Raw genomic sequence first — 19,759 nt, 5'->3', positions numbered from 1 at the left:
TTCTTTTTTTGCAAGGATTGAAGAGGAAGAAGGAGCACATCAGGATGTGGGCATATCTAGCACTGCTGCAGAGCAAACAGGATCTGCTTGGTACCACACCTGAGCTCACGTGTGCAGCTGAACTACATGAATGTATTAGTGCTCCCAGCCTGTCTGTGGTGAGAGTGAAAAAGGGAGTGATGAGCCCTCACCTCCATGATGTGTATGTTATGATGCGCTCAAATGGGCTGCAAGGGGTAATACGCAGAAAAAGCTGCATCCAGGGATTTGGAGGCTGCTTCTGCTGATAGAAATAAATATTCCTGCTTTCTCCTGGGCTAGAAATTGATGAGGTGCCTTTCCTATTACACTTTACACTGGCAAGTTTCGCTTTCTGCTAATGCTGCCTCCAGTGATGTCAAAATGGGGCTAAGCAGGAAATTACCCTCAGGTGGATGCCTCTAAGGGCAGGTGGGAGGGAAAGACTTAAAGCCAAGGAAGCCACACAGAAAAGGTTTTGGGGTGTGTGAAAGCCAAGCTGGGTCTTTGCACCTATCTTCTTTCCTAGGTGCGCTCTAGGAGTTTCTGAGTGATGTGCAAATGGAACTTGCTTCTATCAGAGGGATTTTGTTGGGTGAACAAAGCATAAAGAGTGAGGTAAGTACAGTTTTTCTTCTAGTTTTCTGATGCTTGTTTTAATCCTCAATGCAGTTCTGTTACCCTAGGCTTGAGTGTCATAAATTGTTCACTGCTAATTTGTTGCTGTTATCAGCTGGCTTGTGTTGAGCATGGCATCCCCTAAAGCAGAACCCATGGCTGCCCTTCTGTGGTATCTTCTGTATTTTATGTGAGCTTTTCCAGAGCTAATAGAGCATATCTCAGCTGTGTTCTGGTAGCTGTTGGTGATGTAGGGCTTTGTGTAGGGATACACCGTCTGATGAACGTTAGCCAAGAAAGCTTTTTAGCATGTAGAAGTAGTCTGCCTGAGCTTTATATCCTTGGGGACATTTTGTAATAATGGTTACAGAAACAATTCTGTGACTGTTCTGACAGCATAATTGACAAAATTGCAAGCCTGGTGAAGTTTGCTCCAAGCATCCTCAAATCCTGAGGCAAGCTCCTGGAAATCATGTGGTTAGTGTAATTCATGAGACTTAATTCTTTCTGATTTTATTTGTCTCGGGCTTTAGTAGCTTCTAGGGGTCTGAGTTTTCCAGCTCTTCCTCATAGCTGTGTGAGTGACAAATGTAAAGATGCTCTAACTACTTATCAGGGCTGAGGGCTTTGCCTTATTGCATGGTGGTGATAGCTGCAACCAATAAAAAGCAAATACCCTGAGAGTCTGTTCATTCTCCAGATTTCAGAGCTACAACTGCTACTTGCTGCTTGTGGGAAGCAGAAAAGCTCAACTGTTGAAAGATGTCACGCATCCTTCTGCATGGGCCTCTCGTTCTTATCTTCTGTGAGATTTTATTTATGTGGATGTTTAAGGCCAAGATGGGAAGTGATTTATCTCATCTTGACAGGCTTCTTCTGAATGGATTTAAAAGACTTGTTCTATGTTGATTCTATGTTGTCGAAGTCCAGGGGGGTTATTTGGTCCCCTGGTTATTTGGTCCCCTGGTGGTGACAGCTGGTGTGCTGGTGGAAGCTGGATGCAGTAAGTGGCCCTGTTTGTGTCTGTGCCCCGATTTCATTCTGTGCAACACAGTGAGTTGCATCGGTGTTTAAACTGTGCATTTATTCATGCTGCTGAACAAAATGTCACTGTGATACAGAAACAACTCTTCCAGTGTAACAATAACTAGCTTGACACTTGTGACAACGTAAAATGGATGAAAATTATGACATTACAGTGAAATATTTCCAGCAAAGATAAGAATAGAGAACTGGCTTCAACAGACATGGAGAAGGCTGAGGTACTCAGTGAGTTCTTTGCCTTGGTCTTCACTGGCAGCCAGGCTTCACACAGCTCTTGTGTTCTGGAACTATTAGGTAGGAGTTAAGGGATTAAAATCTCTTCTGCCTTAAGGCCAAGTGTTGCATTTGAGCTGGGGCAATTCCAGATATGAATACAGACTGGGAGAAGGACTTGAGGGTCCCAGTGGATGAAAAGCTAGATATAAGCCAACAGTGTGCACTTGCAACCCTGGAGACCAGCAGTATCCTGAGCTGCACCAAAAGATGCGTGGACAGCAGGGAGAGGGAGGTGACTGTTCCCCTCTACTCTGCCCTTGTGAGGTCCTGTGTGGAGAACTTCATCCAGAGCTGGTTCCCCAGCACAAGAAAGATGTGGAGCCCTTGCAGAAGGTCCAGAGGATGATCAGAGGCTGGAGCACCTCCCCTCTGGAGACAGGCTGAGGGAGCTGGGCCTATTAGCCCAGAGAGGAGAAGGCTCCAGGGAGACTTCATTATGGCCTTCCAGTACTGAGGGGAGTGGAGAGTGTATAAGCAGGAGGAGGAGATATTTATTTTTACTCAGAAGATGGTGGGGCACTGACACAGGCTGCCAAGAGAGGTTGTGGATGGCCAGTCCTTGAAGGAGTTCAGGGCCAGCTTGGATGGATTCTTGGGCAGTCTGATCACTGGTCTTTTAGGTTGTTCGTTGGGTTTGTTTTCTTTTGACTACTACACACATTTTAGTGATAACCACTAGATCAAGTTGATGATCTTGAAGGTCCTCCCCAACCTAGAAGCTTCTATGATTCTTCTTGTCCTGTTCTCTAGCACTGACCCCAAATAATGACAGTGGGGCTGAGCCACTTTCCTGAACTTTCTCTCTCATACATACAGCTGCTCTCTAGTTCTAAATTTGCATATATCTTCCTTTTCCTACCTTACTGACAAAATCCACCTTAACATTTTCGTTGTTGCTGCTGGCTTTGTTAGATGAAGCACGTCGTCATGCTTCTTTTCCTTATGGCTATTTTCAGGGCTGAGTAAAAGCGCCTCCAGCTTTTGCAATGCTTCGCTAGGCTACTGGTAGATAATCAGATGTACCTGTGAGGACTCTGAGATTGGGATTTTGCCATTTGCAACAAAACACTTGTACTGTTCTGATCCTTCTTGCATTCCTCTGACAGCATGTTTCATGAATGTTGCACCTGAGGTTTCTTGCTCCATGTGCTTTAGGTTCCTGATGGAAACTGAGACTGTTTGTAGATCTTAGACTCCTGGACCAGCTGCTGGGGGCAGTGGTGTTTGCTGTTGGCTTCCTGCTTTGTATACTTGAAATTTTCTTGCATTCTTCCTTCCTGAAAGTGGGGGTGGAGAAGAAATCTAGGAACTTGACCCTGCCAAATTCAAGATGCGGGTTATCAGCTCTTTCTGCTGTTTACCATTCATGCAGCTGAAAGCTTCCTGTATTTGGCAGTGAGTTTGAGTTCATCTGCAGCCTGCTAGACAGAGCTTTCTCCTTGTTTTCATCAGTTCTTCTGTTGTTTGATTTTAGACTTGGGAGTGATCTGTAGCAGTGCTTTCTGCTTGCATGTTGTGAAGCCCTTTAAAAAGGGAAAGCATTGTGATTCCTGCTTTGAAGGAAACCTGAGCTCCTGGACAAATTGTTCAGGGGTTCTGATTCCAAAGTAATATGTGGAAATTGGTGAAAAGACAATGGTTTTGAGTTGTCTTTTCTTGCCAAACCATGCCCCACTGTAGTGGCGTTGCCTGTATTCACATGAATGAGTGCTGCAGGTGGTTGTGAGTGAGTGTCTTACTGGTGATGGCCATGGCTGGGAAACAGGCAATTAATTGAAGAGCACCCAGACCTGGAGGAGTCTGTTGCCGGGTACCATTAGCACCAGCCTTGTGTGGGCCCAGCTGGGATTTGGCTGAGGCTGCAGCTGGGCAGTGCCAGCTCCCACAGAGAGGAGTGCTGGTGCCACCTAATGAGGCACCAGTGCCACTTCTCTCTATGCCCTGGGCTGCCAAGAGGAAATATCGGCTTCTGCGTCATTAGTGACAGCCTCATGGTGCTGAATGAGCCTTTGATCCCTTCCTCCCTTGCAAAACTGCGTAGTGGGTGGTAAATTAATCCCTGGAGTTCAGCCCAGCATGTGTATAGAAAGCACAGTGGAAAACGTAGGTGGTGTGCACTGATACTCAAAGCCAGAAGCTTGACTGTGTTCCTGGGCTCCGTTTGGCATGATTCCACTGGCTTTGGTGGCAGAAACTCTCGTTTGTGCAGGTGTTCATAAGCACGTCTCTGCTTCTTTCCTCCTCTCTGTGGAAGGGGGTCGTACAATAGATGTGAATGGAGATGCTGTTGATTTCTGTTAAATGTGCAGTCACTGCGGAGAGAAGCAGTGTTTGATTTCATAATGCAGAGCCTGCTCAGCTGGCAATGTTGCCTTTTCTTGAAGCCACAGTAGACTGAACCAGGACGCTTCTCTCTGAAAAGAGGAGAATCCAGGCATCTGTAGGAATGTGTGAAAGCCAACTGCGTGCACTATTTGGTGCATCACTTGCTGTGATGCTGGACTTGCAGAAGCCATTCCAGCAGCACCTCCAACTTTGCAGAGCTACTGTAAATAGTCCTCATCAGCAAGCCTAGTGTAATGGGAAGCAGCAGGCGAGCTCTGAGAATGGAAGCCCTTCTTTAGGGCTGCAGCAGGAGACTTGTGTGCTTTAGTGTATGGCTACTTTGAATGCATACGACCCACAGACAGTGGGATACTCTGATTACTTATTTGTTTTTTGTTCCAGATATATGGTGGGGAAAATCTGGCTTGCCGCCCCGGTCTGTGACACATGCAGACTTTCAAAAACATGTTTGAAATTTATTTCTGAAGTAGAGACAAAAAAAAAGCCCTCCATTCTAATTGGTCTCACTGAATTCACCTTTACTTTGTGAGCTTCAGTGGTTAACTTTGCATTTAGGCCACGGAGAGAAATTTAGCAGGTAAAAAAGATGAAGGTGAGGAATGAAAAATATCCTACAATCTACAGGAAAAAGGTATGCAGATGAAAAGAGACAGCAAGAAATGGAAAGGAGAGAGAGAGAGAGCACACAGCTTTCAGGAAGCTGAAGCATGATTCTTCCATTCTTCCAGCTGTCCTGCTTTTCAAATGTAGCAGCTGATCTGTGCAAGCAGGTAGCTGTCAGCAGCAGCAGTCGTGACTGCCTTGTTGCCTTTGGGTGCTCTCTTCCTAAAGGAGGATATGTTGTGAGTGCTGCTGGTTTGGTGAAGTAGGAAGGGAAATTCTGTCTCCTGGAATCCCTGTATTTAAATACAAGTATGTATGTATATGTGTATTGTCCACCCACTGATGAACCTTACCTAGGTTGCTTCATTCACAACAGAGCAGCTCTATGGTGGAGGAAGGAGATTTCTGAGTACTTTGGCATGACACTCTGGTATTGGACTCTTCTGGCTCAGAAGTTGCATTTAACTTGCAGTTTGCTTATTTTTTGATTATGACACTGACTAAAGCAGGATGAATGGGAATGCTGAGTAAGTCCAGCATATCCCTATGCTGCTTAGTACTTGTGTTATGTAACTGTAGGTCTTCAGTGAAAATCACAAAGCATCAGCAGTGCAGACTTTGTGGAAAAAGTTGTGGGAAATCATTAGCAGGCCTCTTTTCTTCTTGCCTTGTTCATTTTCCAGCCAGTTATGTTTTTAAGGGTAGAAGAAATAGTTTCCAGTGGTGATTGTTATGAACAAGCAGAGAGGCACAGTGCAGCATCTTGACATTTGAGTGAAGCACTGGGGGAAGAGATGTGGTTTTCTTGGCAATGCAAAATGCTGTAAAGAACTGCTGTGCTTATCGCTATTGTTGTCCTATTACCTCCTGTCCCTTCCCCAAATCAGGCTGTCCTACCAGCTGCCATGAGGACCCTTGCTCTGCATTAATGCATCCTCCTTCCTCAGTCACTGCAGTTTTGTCACAGCCTTCAAAGGCAAACTCATGACTCTCCTTCTTGCTCAACTGTTGAGGTGAAAAAGTGGTTAATGGTAATCAAGCTCTTCTTTTCTCTTCATACAAATCACTCTGTTACCCCTAATGAATGAGGCTTTGTTCCCTCAAGGTAATCCTATCTCTCCATGCTTCTGGTGGAATCTTTCACTGAGGACAAACCCATTTTCTTTTTTTTTTTCCCCTGCTGTGGGGAAGTAGGAAAAAGCAGAAGATAGACATGCTTTTTCGCACTGGTTTTATTTAAGTTTTGGTAAGCCTTGCTTTGAAGCTGCTTGTAGCTTATTGGCCTGACATGTTTGTTTTGGAGAGAATGTTCCTTATTAAGTTAGTGGCAGTTATATGCAATATATGTTTTTTTTAACTGTGGCAGCTACCCAGAGGTCCCAGAGGATGATATGTTTTTACAGAGAAGATGTTGGAGTGGGTGAAGAATTGTTATGAGGGGGTAAACAACACAGAAATCTTTGCTCCAGAGAAACTGACAACCATCTGACCTCTCTGCTTTAGCTTTCAACCCTCCTCAAGCACCTGCTGGGCTTCCCTTCCAGAGCTGAGGGCATCTTTAGCCTGGTTCTGGTCACTCACTTCCTTCCCCATCTCTCGGGACTTTTGGGTTGGGAATGCTTGTATGATGGTGACAGGCCACAAAACATATGGAGAGGAGCTATATCTGGAGGTGCTGTGACACTGGGGTTGATCCTCGCAGAAAGGGGAAGAGCATGGAGTTCCCCAGTGAGAATGAGTAAATGCGTTGCTTTATGCCAACATCAGAAATACAGGCCATATACTGCTTTTTTTTCCCCTTTCACTTCTCTATTTTTTCTTTAGAGCAAAGGAGAATCCTCAGACCCAATTAAAAAAAGTCTGCATTTGTTTCATTTTCACGCATATGTCATGATTTGGGTATTCCTGTGGTTCTGCAAGGGCCGTTCTCAAGCGTGCACAAGTGAGGGAAGCCAGGGACAACTGGGGCTGCTCAGCATGAGGGTTTGGTTTCACAGAGCAAGGCCCTGCTCAGGGCTTTGTCTTCCACTCCCCTGGGTACTCAGAAGGGGCTGCTGCCTGCAGAGGTTGCTGCTCTTGTGCAACAGCTGCAAATCATCTCCTAAACCAGCCAACACTGAGCATAGCTTTGTTTTGCTACCCTGAGTATTGTGAGGTGCTCAGTCCCAGGGGTTGTGGTGCTCCAGGGCTACCCTATAGGTGAGCCCATTCAGGGCTGGGGATGTTCACAGCCATCCAGGGCAAGGCAATTTGCTTTTAGAGACCAGGCATCCTTGGGAATACAGCAGAAAAACAAACTGCTCTCCTTTCATTTTTTCCCCCTCCTGCTTAGCAGTCCCCTGGTGCTTTGCCCTCCCTCGCGAAGCTCCCACAGCTCCTCCGCCAGCATCTCCCTCCCAGCCGCAGCCCGCGATTACCACCGCTGCTCCCCAGGGATGCCTGTGTTTAGCAATGTGCCACCAGAGACACCCCACGTGGCACAAAGCAGCCCAGCCTGCATCAGCCTGCAGATGCAAGGCACTTTACTGTGCTTATATATACATACACCTATAGGAAAGAGATGATTTAGCTGCATAAATTCTCATTAATGGCAATGAGATTGCATGGCTGACAGCTCCAGGAAGCTGTTTGATAGCTTGCTCCTGACGTGCAGATTTTGAAGCCTGTGGCCGTACCTGGTGATTAGCTTTTCAGCAATAATCTGCTGCCATGAAAACAGAGCCTCTCAGTGGCTTGCGTGAAAAGGCTCCTGAGTGAGCGCTGTGATTCATAGCCAAAAATAATACATCTCCCTTAAACAATGCCAGCTCTGTGGTCCAGGCTGACAAAAGCCAGTTAAATTTAAAGGGACCCTGTTAGAACAAGGCCTAAAAATAACTCCGGCCAGCTGTGTTTTGGTGAGTGGGTGCGCGCTCACATGGTGCTGTCCTTCTGCTCTGCCAATTTTGTTTTTGTTGTTGTTGTTCTTTTCCTTGCCTGACTTTGTTTCGCTCTTCTCATGAAGCAAACACAGGCTTTGTGTATCTGTAAGTATGTTCCTCTTTCCCTGTCCTCCTCCTGGACAAGTGAAATAAAATATATACAGAGTGTGCATGTATGGAGCACATCTGCTTGGAGAGCAGAAGAGCTTTGGTTGGTTTCCTTATCTGAAGCAGAAATCAGAGCAGATTTGTGTTTCCCAGCATCATTTGCCGAGTCCCCTTTCCACTATTTGGAGTGGTACAACAGCTGCTGGAGAATCCCTTGCAGAGGCCATGATAGGAGACACCGCCCCTCTTCCCAGAGGTAGCTGCCCTGTTTGCTCATCCCTCCCACATACCCGCCAACATTCCTGGTGATGTCACTCTGAATGGTTCCTGCTAACTGGGAATAACATACCCAAATTGCGCAATTACTGACCGAGATAATAACAAAAATGGCCCAAGCATTTCCATCCCACTCTTTTTCTTGTGGACGTAGATAGGGATTGCAACACTGAAAAGTGAGGCAGAGGTTGTTTTGAAGAGAGAACACCAGTGCTGTTCAAGCACAAGGAAACCATAAAATTCAATCAGGTGTCTTCTTGGAATTGACAATGTTCACTGCCTGATGTTATTTCCAAAAGAAATCATGAGTGAATGCTGGCATCTTGGTATGACTTTGGTATCATATGCTTTGATTTTGCTGGAATACCATTTTGCAGGGGATCTCATGTTCTCCCCAGTGTGGTTTACCTACTGTGGATGCTTTCAGCATCAGCAAGGTCTGATGTGTATTTTGCTGTAACAATATATATGATGTGGTTGGCTACAAATTTGGCTAGTGATAGGAAATTTAAACTTCTGCTTGCAATTTAGCAGGTTTCTTTTCTAGAATGGGTTTCTTCTTTGGCTTTGGGTTTACAAATTCTGCATAGGAGAGCAGTGTCCAAGGGTGAAGAGGGTATCTGCCACCAGGGAAAACAAAGAGAATGGAGACTATCAGACAGTCTCAGATATTCCTGCAGGCTTACACTGGTTGGAGGTATAACAAGCAAGAGACCCTTCATTTTGATCTCATTACTGTTACTGAAATGACAGTGGATTTCAAAAGGCTTTTCATCATAAGAAACAGAAAGGGCATCTTCAAGATATTCTTCTGAAAATAGTTAAATGGAAGACCCAAGTGTGTAGCTTTTTTGCACCCGTTGATCTGATCTTAGGCAAGACAAGGACCAAAACAGTTCACTTCAGAGCACTTTAGCTTTCCATGTTAGCAAATTGTCCACAGCTCATCGGCATGGATTCATTACTTGTCCGGAGAACCAGAGGTCAGAGCAAGTGTTGCAGAAAACTTTTGTGAGAAATAAGTTTCCATTTCTGCAAGAAGCTACTGGACTACATCCACATCTTCTGTTTACTTTCTGCAAATTGACTTACTGGGGAGAGTGCTGTGGAGTTATTTTAAATACAGAAAAGGCAAATGTTACACAGTAACGCCCAAAAGCAAATTCTGAATTAATAATAGACATTAGCTTTTGTTTTTTTCCCCCAAAAAACTGGAAATAATCATTCAAATACAGCAGGAGTGCTTGATTTGTGTTCAGTCAGGACTAATCAGCACAGTCTGAGTTTTGAATGTTAAATCATTATGGAGTCTGTTCACAAGTGATCTACATGACAAATTATACAGGTAGTTACATGATTAATTATTTCAACACATATATATATGTGTGTGTGTGTGTTGAAATTATATTATTTCAACACTATATATATATAAGGTTGGTATCTGCTGGCAGACAGTATGCAAGTGAAGGCAGATGTGAAGGAATACAGACAATAATTTCCTATGGACAGTTCACTTATTTCTGAGCTTGATTTTGAGGTTTGCAGTTCTTAGCTTTTCTGCAGTACCTGCTTTACATTCATAAGGGAGCCTTCTCTCATTGACAAGTTCTGGGTGTGCCTTGGAGGGAAGTACCTCAGTGCTATGAAGGTGTGACTGGTGCAGGTCATATGCAGTGCTCCCTCTGGAAGAAGATGCCTCTTGAACATGTTGTGCTCCCATCTGGGTGTTGATGCCATTCCCTTCTTGTTTATGGGTTTGTTAGCTTGTTGGTTTATTAGCCTGTGCCTCCCTGTGGGGTGGCATCATGCAGAAAGGAAAATCTTGTGTTTGGTGTGGGTGTATCACAGCCCAAACTCCATGGAAGCGTGGTCTGACTTGAAACATGCAAATTCAGACTTTCTAATGAATTTTATAGGGTTAAGGGAGAGAGTAATATCATGTTTTGGGCTTGGATTGCTTACGCAATAGGCTGCGCAGCTAATTAGGACTTATTTAGGCACAATTTGTATCTGCAGAAAGAGCCTCAGAATGGTCTGATATAGCGATCAAATGTATGTGGTAAGAATTATAACATATACAATGTTTTTGCCAAAATGTTAATTTGAAGTAGGTTTTATCAAACTGAATTTCACCCAAGGTTTTTGTTAAGGACAAATCCTAAAAGTAGAATAAATAAATAAATCCCAACAAACTATAAATCTCTTTGTAAAAGGACCCTGGGCTCTCCCGTTGCTATCATTATCATCTTCCTGTGACCTCCAGAACAATGAGAATTTTCTGACACTGTCATCTTCATCCGTTGGAATGCGTCTCTGATTTGCCACAAATTAGGCAATGATTGAAAAAGAGTTGCAGAAAATGCCTCCTGTTTGTTTTTTTAAGAAGTTCCATTGTCAGCAGCTGTTTTTCATCCATGGCTCTGTCCCCTCCCTGTTTCTGCCTTTGCAACTAAATCCCACCAGTGAAACTGAACCATAAGATAAAATTAGCTTGGTTATCCAATTTGAGAAAGGTGCAAGAAATGAAAAGTATTGTCGTAAGTCAAAGGGATTGCGCTTGATATTTTTTCGCTATTAAGAGGGTTTTCAGTCATCAGATTGAGCAAGTACGTTTTTGGGGGGGCTGTTTTATTTGTACTGTATTTTCAGTGAAGAATTAAATACAGAGCAAACAAAGGAGTAATGCAAGACGAGATCACCTAGGAAGTTCACACGTGGCTTTGCTTCCCTCAGTGATAGGCCTCTCTGCTGGAGGTGAGAACAGAAAGCTTCTGGTCTGCAAGAGGAACATTCCATTTCACTTCCTCCAGTCAAAACTCACGCATATGACAGGACAGCTCACTGTGATGCGCTTGTTCAAAAAGTCTCATCCAGGAAATTAAATGTTTCATTCTCTGTCTGTTGAAGCCTGTAGAGATCTCTCCTCATTATTTCAGCTAGTGCTGGAACAGGGGCATAACTGATCCTGGCAGGAAAATGAAAACCTTCTGGGGAATCCACAATAGCTTTCAAAAAGTACATTGCTGTGTATATGGTTAAGATGCCTTGCTAGATAAAAGAATATTGTATGGAAGTTACTATGCTTTAATTTTAAAAAAGAAAACCAACAAAACACAACCAGTGAAGTTGGCTAGTTGACTAGATAACAAGAATATCCCAAACTCCACAAGTGTATGATAGCAAATATGCATCAACAGCTTGGAAGAATCTCTAAATACTGGAGATTAGGGAGAGGTCTATTCAGGCAACCCTGTATTCTAACTCCTTCTTAACTTAATTCACTGTGATGAATTGTATTTTCCCCAAGGGAAGAGCAGAAAGGTAGATGAAGTGAAACTGGCTTAGTTGTTTCTCTGCCCCAAAAAACATTGATAAGACCCATGCAAAATTTTCAGTTCACCACCCTTGTTGCCCTTTGTGATGGGCATTTGATTAAGTGTTGAACCTTAAGATGTCTCTTCCAATCTCAGCTGTTTCCAGTGGGTACTCTACGTGGTGGTGTGTGGCAGTAGGACAAGGAGTAATAGCCTAAATCTTGAGCACAGAAAGCTGTGTACTATCATACAGAAGAACTTCTTTATGCTAAGGGTGATGGAGCACTGGAAGAGGTTGCCCAGGGAGTCTGTGAAGTCTCCTATGGAGATAATTAATTAAGACCCATCTGGACACCTACCTTGTGCAATCTACTGTAGGGAACCTGCTTTAGCAGGCAGTTGGACTTGATGATCTCTTGAGGTCCTTTCCAATCCCCATGATTCTGTGATTTAAGGTGATACAAGGCCAAAAAAAAACCACACACAAAAAACCCCCATTCTTGTACTGTCACTGCCATCCAGGCTGATTCAGCTTGGTATCTCAGAGTATGCCAGGGAGCCTGTCTGAAGATGTTTGTTCAAGCTGCTTAACAGCTAGCTCTGTTTTGGACATCTGCTGGCACTGTCTAAGATGCTCCTGTTGGAGTCATCCATAAAGCAGTACCTGCATCAGGGCTAGGGTTCAATCCTGATCCCCTCTTTGTACTGTTGGCATAGCCGGTTTCCAGTCTTGGTGAGTGAGAATAATAATGAGGTGAAGAATGGCAGAGCCTTTCAACAGTTCAGGGCAATGAAAAGTGAACTCTTTAGACCACACTGCAGTAATTGTGTGTGCTTCCCCTATTGATATATGTCTCCATAGTTCTGGCTACAGTTTCTCATAACAGCAAATATCAGGGGAAAAAGATAAAATATGTCTAGCAGAACAACGAGACTAACAATAATGCCCCCCAGACATGCTTTTTCCAACCCAATCCTTGGAACACAAAATAGAAAACCAAGCCAGAATCATGGCTTTTTTCTTTCTTTCTTTTTCTTTTTTCCTGGAGAAGTATGAGATGTGGCAACAAGGAACAATGCAGTACAATGACTTAGCGGAAAGGGAGATACTGTAATTTGGCGCCTTGCGTGGCACACAAGCAGTAGTTTCAGATATGCTTTTCCACATGGATGAACGTCAGCATTACCAGCAGCTCTTTCATCTCCAGTTCTAATCAGAGACACAAAACTGTATTTGTAAGTGCCTATATGTGTAAGGGTAGCAAACAGTGGAACTGAAAGCTTGAAAATGGAATTCAAAGGACCAATCATCCCTGTGATTGTTCTTGTTATGGAACAATCTTATGATGATGCCTATATTTTACGGAAGGGGTGATGTGTTTCTTCCCAAGCTGCCAGAGGAAGCTGCTCTGTCTCTGTTTCATTTCCCCTGGAAATGAAATGTAGAGTTTTTCACCTGGCAGATCAATAGCCTTTCAACATCTCCCTTCCTTCCCCCACGCTTTCCAAATGAATGTCTGTTATTTGGAAGCACAACAGAAAAGAAGACAGAAAATGACTAGAGAAAAAATTGAAGCAGAATCTTTCATTTAAGCAACTGTAATGCAAGAAAAAGGGACGAAATACGATTGTTGGGCTTCTTTTTTTCTTCTTTTGCGTGGTGAATGAGGCTGTTACTGCATAATGCTTCTGATTTGTGGACGTTGGGTCCTTTTTTGATGACAGAGAAGCAACCAGAATCAGCGTCTTCACTAGCATGCTCTGCACCTGGCATTTCAAAAACCTTCAGTGTAGATATCCCCAACTTTTGCTGGGTGCCTGGCAATGACTGCTTTGAGTAGGCTGGATTGGTCTTACTCTTGTTTCCTGCTAGGCAATTGGATGTACTCAAAGTTGTCCCAATAAAACTTAAGTATTGCCAAGACAACAGGATTTGCCTGTCTGCAAAGGAAAGATGCTTAAAAGTGTTCCTACATTGCTGCTTTGGAGATTCTCAGGAAATCGAAGTTTTGCCTTTATGAAAGGTAGGAAGAGAATCTGTGGGCAGATCATCCAGCAGTGCACCTATCCTCAGATCGCTGCCAGTGTCTGATAGCGTACATTTGGTATTTGTAGTCCTCTCTACTTTTTTTTTTTTTTTTTTCCATTGCTTCTGAGGAGTCAGGACAGCAGCAGATCTTGCTTGTCTCTGGTAGGAGCCAAAGCAATGAAGGAAGAAGAGTAGGCTGAAGAAAAGTAGCAGGTACGGGCTTCTCAAACATCTGATGGCTTAGAGAACCCAAAAGGGAGGCAATGTAAGGAGCAGTGGTTTTCAGAAGGCTCTAGGCCACTAGGGGTATTTAGGACTCGCAGACAAGATCTTGGCACTCTACTGAAGTTTGCATTTGCAATCTCGGCTACATTTTACACTGGCCTTTGTCCTGGATGAATGTTGCCTTTTCTGCAGGACAAGTTGTCTTTTCAGCAATGTTTAACTGTATTTTTAATGTGAATTATCATGTTGTACGGTGCAGCTTCTGAAACAGAAAGAGAGGCTTTGAGAAAGCTTTTTGCTGGCAGTAAATTAGATTCAAGTTTCTGTGATAAGCTGTAATAGCTCTTCAGAGCAGATGTGTTTTATCAATTTAAGAACACAGACTCAGAAAACATGTACTGCGTTTAGACTTTCAAAAATGTATTTTCATGTTAGTGTGTACATAGTCAGCAATAAATCTGTAGAAGCCATTACTTTCTTTCAGTTAAACATGATGCAGCTTGCACTGCACCTATTACTTACATGTGGGGGGTTGGAGGAGCTTTTTGAGTTGTATGTTGCTTCTTACAGCACTGGCTGAAATTATGGGCTATCCAGCCTAGGTTTGGCCAAGGGAAAATGCACCCTACAAGGCAGATAATCCAGATGCTGTTGTATAGACCCATAGCGCACAGGAGAAGCCTCACACAGTTATATCTGTGATCCAGTTCCCTGACACAGGGGCCACTGTGGCTACTGCTACACAAGGCGAGAGATACATCACTGACATGCCCTCCTCCTCCAAAATGCTGTTGCTTTCAGCCCTGGAAGAGGATGCTGGTGAAAGCTGCCAGCTGGAGCTGTGCTAGACTCCCAGCAATACCCCCTCATTGCTGCACTGCCCCTGCATCTCGCTCTGCTCAGGGGATGGCCCTGTATAGTGTGACAGATGTCAGATAGGTTGTACAGTCCTGTGACTGTGATCCACAAGAGAATCAACCCAGTCCCCATCTCGTAGATGCTTCTGTGACAAATCACTGTTGAATTTTTATGGTTGGAATGGAATAAAGTCCTTTCCATTGCCTGGCCATCTACCTCTGTTTTGCAAGAGCACCAGTCTGTAAACGAGGCGCTTGTACTCACCCCAGCTGTAAGAATTGATGAATACTGCCAACCAAATACTTTTAAAATCTTTTTTTTTTTTTCCTGGGAAGAGCATATCTCAGAGCAGGCTGCTCATTTCTGCACAAATGTCTGTTTTTCAACCAGGCTGTGAAAATAGTCAACAGAATTTTCATGACATTTTTCACCAAAAAAAGCAGTCAAATGAGGGAAGGTTTTGCTAAGCAGCAGGTTGATCTCTTCACTGCTGTAGAATGTTGGGTGCCCATACATTGAGAGAAAGACCTTGAATAGAACCTTTCCAATACAGCCCATGTTACTTCTGTGCATGGAACATTTTCCATGCCTGCTGGTATAATGACTTGCTAGGATGAGAGAATTAAGAGGCTACTTGAGATTTCTTTCTTTCTAGCAATGCTTTCCTAAGGAAGCAAGTATTATGCAACAGCATTAACTGTCTGGACTGGACCTCACAGTGGCTGAATCCTTTGGTTATTTTAAAGAGTCTTGCAAAGGAGGAGAATGGCCAGAGTCACTAGTAAATTCTGTCTGTCGTGAATATTAGAGACCCAAAAAGTAAAAGACAAAATGTTTGCCCCAGATTCAGGCAAAGTCTGCAACATCATTATGTTTGTTGCTAACTGCTCAAATACTCACATTAGAGAGGGAGTTTACGAATGTCCCAGCCAAAAAGCTTCCCTGAGAGCTTGAAATCAACCACAAGAGACAGATCTGCAAGAAACTCGCTTTCATTTGGTTCGAGTGTGTGAGGGACTGGCTCTCAAACCTCTGATTCCCTTCACCATTTCTATATGGCTTGATTCCTTTCTGCAGCTTTCTTTGCAGCCTTGAAAAAAAATGCTCAGATCTCAAATATCTAAGACAGCTTTCCCCCAAGTAAGGCAACGGCTGCTGGTAGACACACACACTCAGGACATACAAGGAATCTTCCAGAAACCCCTGCAGAACTGAGGTCAAGCAGAGAGAGTTAGATGTTTTGTCTTCATTGCATCTTTCAGTTGCCTTCAGTCCTCAGAAAAGCCTCTAGGGTTTCCAGGCTGGCCCTACTGATGTGACACAATGCTGGCTGTGTTGTTTCCTGTGATAGTTAGATGTTTTTCTGTTTCATTCTGTGGTTAGGTTGAAAGGGGTTGCCCATGGTTTGGGATTTCCACTTCAGTTCCTTCTTTCAGCATGGAGGAAATTCACAACTTCTCCTCTCAGTGCAACGTGATGTGGATCATGACTGTTCTTGTGAAAACCCTTTTCTAGTGTCATTCTGCCTGGAGTTTCATGACAGCAACCAAAACAGATCTGTTCACTTTCAGTTATTTGCAGAGTGGAACAGCTCCAACTGTAAATACTGAATCTGGTGGCAGAGGAGCCAGCAGCCCTGTGGTACAAGTCCATACAGACATCCCCAGCCTGTGTGATATGGGAACCTGAAGTGGTTCTGTCTGCTGGAGTGCCCTTACATCAGACATTGCTTTTGTCCTCAGAGTAATAAGCTTTGGACAGGATTGGGTCAAGAGCAGAGAAGCTGGTAAATGCCAGTGTGGTGTGTAGGAGGAAGTGGCTGTGCCAAAGAAAGCCACAGAAAATACAGCTTCACATTACCTCATCTCTACTTCATGTTCTTCAGCTGCTGGGCTGAGTTGTCCTGGAGCAGGTTTTCTCACCAAACTGTGCTCCTTGATTCCTCTATTTTAGGATCTGGTGTTCAGTAGGATGACTGCTACTTCTTATTGCAAGATTCTTTAAGGTCTGCCACCATGGGCGTTGTGACTGGCTAATTGTGAGGTCTCTTAGCTTTATCCTGAAGTGAAGAATAACACCTGAAGTGAAGAATAACAGCCCTTGTAAGCATGTTGGCCACCTGTAATGTTCAGGTGGGTGGCTAAAAAGGCGTGGAAGGAGATACTGTAGGAAAAAAGTGCTTGCTTATACCTGGATTGAATGGTCTTCTGGTGGCTGAAAGCAGTGCTGGCAGAGAAATGTTGTATTTACCTATTGCTTTTCACTTGTTTGGCCCCAGGAGATGAGAAGTGGAGGTTGTGGTTTCTGCAGCTGGTGATTCAGTTTCACAGATTGCTGTCCCTGGTTGGCTGGTGGATCTGCTGACTGACTTTGGAACATGGCAACAAGGCTCTGGCTCACAGAGGCACTCTCAAGGAGTAAAGATCAGTACAACTTCACTTTTTGTTTGCTGCAAAAGCAGGGCTTTAATTTTCCCTTAGATGTAATTCTTCTTTAAAACAAAACCTCCATGTACCAAAGTCGTGACTTTGGATTGCAGCAGGGGAAAAGAATGAGTCACATGGTTATAGTCATGCAACCACCATAACTTTACTTTCTGCAACAGCCACATAAAGCTTTTTCTTAAGCACTGGATATCTCCTAGACAGGTTAGAATGAAAGAGTGTGGAGGTATGGTTGTGTGATTTAAGAGGAAGGGTGCTAGAAGACTTTCTTAGAAAGGCTGTATTGGTGCGTTTTTATGCACTGAAAGCCATTTGCTTGACAAATTCCATGAGCATCTATGGTGTTACTGCAGTGACTGGAAGGCTGAGGCTCATGTCAGTGTGCCTACAAACTCTCTGACAAGAGCAGGTGACGTGGTAAATTTAAACCAGCCGAACAAAAATATTGGCAAAGCCGCAGGTTATTATTTTGTTTGGGAAAACTTAAGAACAAGTGACTGTGACCTCAACTGGGAGGGCAGTGAACGCTCCTCTTATTTGAAAAACAAAAAACCAAGAAAGAGCAAATTTCTACAAGCTGTCATCACAAGTATGGACAGAAGGGTGACTGCGCACCAAGCAGAGCAGAAAGCTTTCTGGATGTGTTTCGCAAGCTCTCCCACAACCAACCTTTTATGGAAACCCCCTGAACAATCTGGGCTATTTCATAGTGCTTAAACTAAAGCTACCCCACCAGCTTGCAGATGGATTTGTGAATGCACTGCTTAACACACACGTATGCGGTGTTCCTCTTGCAGGAGCACTCTGCAGGCAAGGGAGGCAGTGGGGCTCCCACTGGGTGCAGCTGAGTTACCATGGCAGAAACAGGTCCTCTGTTCTGGCAGGTGGGGAAATGCTCCTCTCAGAGCTGTCTGGGCTTCCTGTATCTCCAAGGACACTGTCAGTGTTATAAATAGCAGTGCTGGGGCTAGGAAGGAATGCAGGGCTGTGACTAATGCTCTGTTTGAATAAAGCGCCTTCTGCTGTGGATTTATGTTTTTATTTGCAGTTTACATCCAACATTTACAATCTCCCCTTCCTGGTGCATGTGACAGATTCGGTAGGGCGAAACTTCACTTTGTATTGGTAAACTCCAGTGGCCCCCAGTGTTGGGCCTTTTGCGGGTCTCTGCCTAAATGTAGGAGATATCATTTCCTATAAGAAGGACTCTAAGGCTATACCTGTGGGTTAACATATTGTGTGAAATGTTACTGGGGTGTGCAGATGTTAAAGCATCTTTCAGGAGCAAATGGTTTTCTTTTTGTATGTAAGTGGAGTTGAGAATTCTACTGGCACAGACTTCATTGTGTGTGAAACAATCTGAGCTTTCCTCAAGATTTAATGGCTATTTAATGAAGAATTAAAAATTCAGTAGTATAAACAAAAATATCAGTCTGAAAGCATATTCCTCATCCTCACAGACTCCTATAGGAAGCCTTGCTGCTTAGTGGAATCAAAGCTGGCCTTGAAGGAGCAATGGGAAGCAAATTGGACTATTACAAACTCTTTGGAAAAACACAAACTAAAACCCAACAGCTACATTTGTCTCATCTTTTCCCAGATGTTTCAGCCACTGCTTTATTAATGCATATGAGTGCTACTAATAGCACCCTAGGAAGGCATGTCCAGTCACACTTTGCATTTTACCTCTCTGCAATTTTTTGGCTCTCTATTAAACGGCTGGTTGGATTACTAATTATAAGTCAAAAATGGCTTTCCACAATGATTTCAGAGTCTTTAATTTCCTTCAAGGTCCAACAATGTGTGTTGTTGACAAAGCTCAAACATTCACATCTCCATTAGCCTGAAAAGGCATGGAAGATGTGATAACCAACTTGGCACGTTGCTCAGTGTGAGAAGTTGAAGGGGCCAGCTGCAGCATATGCTGGCAGCATATGATGAAGAAACATGCCTGATACAGGAATATCTGAGCAGATAAATGCTACTGTGGCTATTGGGAAATCCTGTCCTGCTTTAGCATGGCCATCTGCTTCAAGAGGGTATATAACTGATGGCACAGATGATCTAGAAGTGTTGGAATGGACCTTAAAGATCAGTCAGTTCTGTCCCCCTACCATAGACAGTGCTGCCCCCACCAGCTCAGGCTGCCAAGGACCACGTCCAACCTGGCCTTGAATGCCTTGAGGGATGGAGCACCCACAGCTTCTCTGGGTAGCTGTGCCACTGCCTCACCACCTGCCTGCCCTTCAAATCCCAACTCTCTCCAATTTAGAGGACCATATCAAAGGTCTTGCAGAATTCTTGGTAGCCAGTATCAATCCTTTGTCAACTGATGTTGTCACTCCACTGAAGAAGGCTACCAGATCATGGATGTGATGTGCCCTTGGTGAAGCCATGTCGACTGTCTTGGATCACTTCCCTGCCTTATCCATGTGTTAGCATAGCTTCCAGAAGGATCTGTTCTATGGCCTTTCCAGGCATGAGGATGAGGCTCACTGTAGTTCTCTGGATCTTTCTTTCTGTCCTTCTTTAAATAGTAAAAACTCAGCATCCTTAATTGTGTCCTTATTGTGTAGATCAGTATGGGGCTCCTCTGCCAATATGTAGAACAGGGTATGCTCAACCCAGCTGCTTCTGACCAGTGGGAAATCCCACCGGGGGAATCTCAGCAGTGAAATA

The sequence above is a fragment of the Coturnix japonica genome, chromosome 2 (genome assembly GCF_054131305.1).
Source record: "Coturnix japonica strain WE chromosome 2, WE-NBRP24, whole genome shotgun sequence".
NCBI lineage: Eukaryota > Metazoa > Chordata > Aves > Galliformes > Phasianidae > Coturnix > Coturnix japonica.
The sequence above is the reverse complement of the archived record's forward strand: the minus strand, read 5'-3'. Positions refer to the sequence as shown.